The sequence below is a fragment of the Phalaenopsis equestris genome, unplaced genomic scaffold, assembly GCF_001263595.1.
Source record: "Phalaenopsis equestris unplaced genomic scaffold, ASM126359v1 Scaffold217374, whole genome shotgun sequence".
Classification (NCBI taxonomy): domain Eukaryota; kingdom Viridiplantae; phylum Streptophyta; class Magnoliopsida; order Asparagales; family Orchidaceae; genus Phalaenopsis; species Phalaenopsis equestris.
In genome coordinates this window covers 116884-123569 of record NW_018235897.1, presented here as the reverse complement: position 1 = coordinate 123569, position 6686 = coordinate 116884, and positions in this window count along the sequence as shown.

The following is a 6686-nucleotide window of genomic DNA, read 5'->3' as shown; positions in this document are numbered from 1 at the left end:
GCTCGGGAGGAAAATAAACTCGGGATAATGGGGCGTTTTATACCTTGGCTCTAAGAAGGGAAGCTTCGATCAGAGATCCTCGGCATGTTCGTTGGGGTCCAAGGAGGCTATGGATTAAGCCTTCGGCTATGGTGCAAAGCCTATGTAGGAATTCGACCAAGCCCGATTTTAGGTGTTGGTCTAGAGATATGCTAGAGGCTCTGTGGAAGGGGAGTTTGATGGGAATTTTCCTTCTCTGACTGTGGTGAAGGTGTGGGTGAGTTCAATTTGATTTTTGTGGAGTGTAGGAGTGTAATGAGCTCTTTTCTGGTTTTAGGCAGAGATTTAAGCTCAAAATTGGGCTCTGGCAAGGGGATTCAGGGCAATTTGGTGGTTGGATTGCATTGAGGAGGTCTCAAAGAGGCTTTGGGATCAATGTGGTGGTTGAATTGGGTTTAGTCCCATGGGGTTGGCTCTCAGTTTGGTCATTTTCCGGCCAGCCACATGGCAGAGGGAAGTGGCTAGGTGCTCAGGGCATCCAGGGGAATCTTTCGAAGCAATTTAATGCTATGAGGTTTAATTTTGGTAATGTGCATTTTTGGAAATAAGATCCCTCAATTTGGGGGAATTTTGGTCCATGGCTCATCTAGCTTGGGTTAGATAGGTTTTGGCTCAGTCTTAGGGTCTAACCAATGGTTGAGGTGGAGTTAATTTGATTGCTTTATGGTGGTTTGGTCATGTTTAATGCATGGGTTCAATGTGGGTTCAAGTGATCAAAATTTGGGTTTGGGTATGTTAGCCATGTCAATTGACCACATTGATTAATCAATATTGTGTAGATGATTGTTATGAAGATTTTTTGTGAAGGGTTGAAGTGATTTTGAGTTCAATTGGTAGGTCAATTTAAGGGATTTTTAAAATTTGGTCAATTTGGGCATGTTGGGTTTGATATGGGTCTAAGTTGAGCTAGCCTTGGGCTAAGTCCAAATTGAATAGCCCACATGATCAAGGGAGGTGTTGTGAAGATTTTTTATAAAGAAATAGAGTGAAAATTTTGGGGTAAAGGCCATCAATTTGGTGAGATTTTGAGACATGGCCAATTTGGGGCAAATTTGGGGCTTTTTGGACTTAGGTTGAAATCAAATGAAATTAAGACCTCACTAAGGCCAATTGATGTATGGGGATGTTATGAAGATTTTTCAACACAAATTGTGGCAAGTTGAGTAGGCCATGGGTTCAATTTGGTGGAACCAAGTCATGGGGCCAAAATTGGGGTTTTGATCTAAATCAAAATTTCAATTGGGCTTGGATTTGGTTTATATTGGTCATATTGAAGGTGAATTTGAGTTTAGAAATGAAATTGGGGAAATTCGAACCAAATTGATGAAAATTTGAGGTGAATTTAGGGAAAATGAGGCTTTAAAGGTAATTTGGGGTTTTTCATCAAAATGGTCAAATTGGTCAAATTGGATCATGTGGTAGTTGAAAAAAATGAAATTAGGAATATTTGGACGGTTTTGGAAATTTTTGGGATTTTTTGAGATTTTTGAAATTTTGGGCTAAGGAGAGGCATTTTGGCAATTTGACAATTTTTTGGTGATTTTGAGTAGTTTGGATGTTTTCAAAAGGTTTGAAATGATTTTTTATCAAATTTTGGTATTTTGGGTAAATTTGAGAATTTTGGCTAAATTTAGGGTTTCAAGGGTACTTAGGTAATTTGGGGGAGTTTAGTGGAAAAAGGCCAAGTTGAGTATTTTAGCTAAACCCTAGCCTAGGGCTAGTGGGTTTAGGGGACCACCTACATGAGTCTCCCAAAAGTATCAAGGGACCAAAGCTTAGAAGTTTAAGTTTAGGATTGTGAGTGATTGTTAGTGCAAATATGTACCTTAAGCCCTAGACCAACACCTAGGGACAACCCTAAGGTCCAGCAGTCCTAAGGGTGACTCATCTTGAGTTCCCCTATAATGACCCCACATACTAAGTGCTAGAGGTTAGGACCAATACGTGAAACTTCAAGTTGAGTACAGAGGAGTGTAGAATTTCTAATGGTGAGGATTCCTTTTCTAGTTTTCTAAGAATAGTCAATAGAAAAGTCCTATGGCTAGACCTTAGGCTATTAAAAAGGAAAAACTAAACCTCAACCAAAAGTGAGATCAACAAGTATTTAATTAATTTAAAATAAAATGTCAACTAAATATTTTTGGTTTTAGTTCAATAAATTCTCCTCTGTTTACTGAGCACAGATGTATTTTTATTTTTATTTTGTAATTTTTATACACAAAGATATGAATTTTTAAAGTTTCTGAATTAATTTAAATAAAAAATACTCTATTTATCTATTTATCCACATCGGCGCTGCGCCAACCTTGCCATCTTTGAAGCCTCATGTGTCGTCGCTTGATTGGTTACACTTTCCGCTTCCTCCACTGACTTGGCCCTCTATTCACGTATCATTCATCCGCCCGAATTCATCTCCTCCACTCGATTGGTACACACGCGAATGGACGACATCTATTCATCGTTCTCGATCATCCTAACCAAAGAACTACCCATGTTATAGACCTAATATCTCGCTCGATACTTAATCAAATTGCATGAGGTTTGTTCCTACATGGTTATCTATGTGAGACGAACACATCCATATGGCTAGATGCACATCTAATATAACTTTATATCATAAAGGTCCAAACTGAGGCAAAAATGAGAAATTTTGGGTTATACTTTTGTCTGAGAGGTAAAGCCTCAATTAGGTTTGTTAAAAAGCTTTGACTTGAGTCCACAAACAATCTCCAAGTGTCTATTTGCTCTAGATCGGGCCTACATATGGTTTTGATGAAAAGGTGGATCTGGTGTGGTCTTAAGCTAGGTTAGAAGGCTCGGGATGATGGGGCTTTAATTGGGGAAGTGGTTTTAGGTTGTTATGAAGCTTTTAGAAGGGTCAACTTTGAGTTTTGAAGAGATTAATCCTAAGGCCGAGAAATGCTCTGGATTTGGACTTCAAAATTAGGGTTTTATGGTGGGAAATAGTTGCTTAGGATGTTGGAATTGAGCTTAGGACAAGTGTGGGAAGCCTTGGAAGCAATTAGGCAGAGTTTCCCCTAGGTTTTGTGCATTCTCTCTTTTTGGTCGTGGGGTGGTAGTGTTTTTATAGGTAGAGAATGGGGCTTCAATTGGGTTGGTCAGTCGGTGCAAAGTGCTGCCAAGTTGGAGGAAAGAAGAGGGCAAAAATCCAATGGGGCTGAACCACATTGGATGGGTGGAATTTAGAGTTATTTCCATGGGTGGCCTCTCAAGTTTGGTATTTTCTAGAGGCTAGGGTGGCGGCTAGCTGGCTCAGGGAGGTCAGAGATTGAAAAATGTGATGTTAATGTGGTTGTGCCAAGTGGCTATGGGTGGATCAAAGTGGAATAGGGTTTGGGCCACTTTTGGGTTTGTCTTGGGTTTAGCCCTTGGAAATGGCTTGGTTCACCTCCCTAAGGTGGCTTGTGTGGCCTTCTTGGTTTTTGGGTTCATTCTAAGAAGTCTCTTCTAAGAGGCTAGGGTTTGAATTTAGGCTTGGCATGAAGTATGAAAGGCTGAAGCAAATTTTGGGAGGCTTCAAATCATGCCCTTCTTTTTCCACTTATGGTAAGGTGGACTTTCTCATGGCTCACATGTGGCTTAGAGGAAACTCCATGGCTCACTCACCTATGGCTTGGGTGGGTATTTTCATGAGAAAGGGGATTTGAAAAATGGGGCATTTTGTGAGGAGGTGTCATGAGGTCTAATTTAGTGGAATTAAATCATGCATGGCATGGAGTATGATTTTGCTTTGATTAAGTGGATGATGAGGAAATTTGTCATGAAGGAATGCGCTTTTGAATTTAATGAAAGAAAATGAGAAATTGGATTGGTTTGGTGGGTCTTTAAAAATGGGATTAAATTTGGGCTTTGATTTAATGTTGATAATTGTGAAAATTAATCATGATGGTTTCATGGAATTTTGAATTTGTCATGATGAAATTTAGGGCTTGAATTTAGTGAATTTTGGTTTGGTCCATTGATTTCAGTGGACAATGGCTTAAGGTTTGACTTGGGTTGATTTTAGATTTGAATTTGAATTTGGGCTTACAATTGAGAGGGATTAGGTTTGAATGTGGGCTTTGGTAGATTTTAAATGGATTTAGGGAAATTTGGTGAAAGTTTGGACAATTTGGGAATTTTGGGGGAAATTGGGCATTTTTGGTATTTTGATGAATTTGGACAAATTGGGTGGCTAATATTGGTTTTGATAGAATTTTGAGCAAAATTGGGGGGTTTGGCAATTTTGGGGCAATTGGGTAAATTAGGGGTGGTTTCAGTCAATTTTAGAGGTTTTGGATGAATTTGGGTAAATTGAGGATAATGGTGGAAGGTTTTAGGTGGTGAACCTGCAAGCCATGAAAAGCTTTCCTCTAAGTCATAAGAGCATTATGAGAACCCATCTTGAAGCCTCCACATATTGGTCCTAGTCATCCTAATAAAGGGTTAAGAAATTGGGACCACCCATAGGAGTCTTCAAAAGAGTTAAGGAGTGGTTATGGAACTCAAGGGGGAGATGGGTCAATTTGGGTGAATTAGTGGTTTTGGGTGTGTTAGGGAACTTGTGGTGAGTTCAAGTGTGTGCGTGTGCTAGACCATGCCACCCAGGATTGCCCTAGGGCCTGACAATCCTATAGGTACTCTTTTGAGCTTCCTCACATTGGTCTCAACTTTCTAAGTGTTATATGTTAAAAAAACCACACATGTGAAACTCAAAAAAGAGCAAAAAAGTGGTTTGAATTTCTAAAGGGGCAGGTCTCATCACTAGTCTTATAAGATAGTTAGCAGGGAAGTCGTATGGCTAAAACCTGTGCTTTTAAAAAAGAGAACTAGACTTCATAAAAAATGAGTCAACAATCGAAAAAGCGATATCTAGACAAAATGCTACACTTTTTCTACGGATGAAATCGTCATTAAATTTCCATGGATAGCAGACGGTTGTGCGATAATTTACTGATAGAATTGCAACAGTTTTCCAACAGAACTGCAACAATTTTTGGTACAACAATATGCGTTTGTAATTTAATTGACAGTCAATCTACAATTATACAAGACATGTTTTGTGATATTTAGTGACAGTTATGTTACGTCGGATACTCATTGATTAATGTAAAACATCGCTAAATCCGTCAGTAATTCTATCACCGACAAGCTTTTTTGCCACGTTAATGTGTCCGTAGATAAATCGTCGGCAAATATATTATCTATGATTTTTACATTATTAACGATGATGTTTTACCATTGATAATAAACTAAATTCCGGTAGTAGGTATAATCAAAGAGTCAATCAAAGTTTTATCCCATAATTAGATTCATGCATGTGAATGCTCCTGATGAAATTTAATCATTTGGTGGTGATAAAAGATAAGTTTCTCACCTGAAAATGAGGCCATTATGAAACCAGCTACTGCTTCTCTGGGCTCTCAGAGAAAATATAATAAAAGTAAATATTTGACTTCATCCAAACGAAGAAGAGGCTTTATATGTGAACTTAACTTAGAACGCAATAAAGTCAGTACTATGTTACTATATCGTCACATTTAAGGGGGAGAGCCATGACAAGAGTATTTAAAAATTATATTTTGGATCATAATTTTTCAAATTTTGTGCTTATTCGGATTAGACTCCTGTATTTTCGAATCTAGGCGTGAGCTGGCTTGCTGACTCCAATTTATTTTAATGTAAATCATCGCTAAATCCATCAGGGACTAACTAAATATTTTTTTTATAAACTTTATGAAGACCCAATACGAATAATCTAGAAATTATTTTGACATTTTACATTAACTATTTAAAAATTGCCCTTATTTTAAAAGATATTGAATGATTTTGAGAACCTTTTTTTTTAAAACTTAATTAAGATATCGAGTAATAACAATAAGAATAATAATAATAGTAATAAAATAATTTAAAATTTTTTTAAGTCTCATTGGACACACTTGAACTCAACTCGTTGTCAACTTTAATACCACATTAAGGCCCCGTTTATTTTTGGCTTTTAGAACCATGGTTTGGATCCAAACACGGTTTTGAAGCGTTTGGGACACGAACTTCATAAACAACGTTTTTAAAAGCGTGTTCTCATTTATATAGTAGCCCAAATGCGGTGCATTCACTGCGTCTCGCAGCTCATTCTGGTGTTATTACCAGCTTAAGCGCCTTGGCGTCAGTCGCTGCTTTACCAACTAGAGAGGTTGGTGCTTAAGAGCCAAGCATTGGGTGCCTAGGCACCACAGCATGGGCTCCTAAGTGTCGGACCCCTTGGGAGCTTAGGCGCTCGTCCACTCTTCAACAAAAAGAAAGCCTGACACCTTTAGGGGTGTAAACGAGCCGAATACGAGCGAGCCCAGACTCAGCTCGTGTTCGACTCATTTATATTTCGAGCTCAAAAAGTGTGTTCGTGTTCGGCTCGTTTGCTTAGCTAGTCGAACACGAGCTGTTCACGAACAAAGAGTCGTTTTGACAACCCTAATCATGTAGCCATAAGATGTTAAATGTTGGGGCAAGATTTAAAAATTAATGTTTATATTAAAACCTTATTTTAATCTAATTTAAAAAATTTTTATTCTATTTTCTTAATTAATACTCTTAATTGATTATAAATCTTCGTATCCTTGTAGTCAATTAATTTTTTTAAAAATACTACT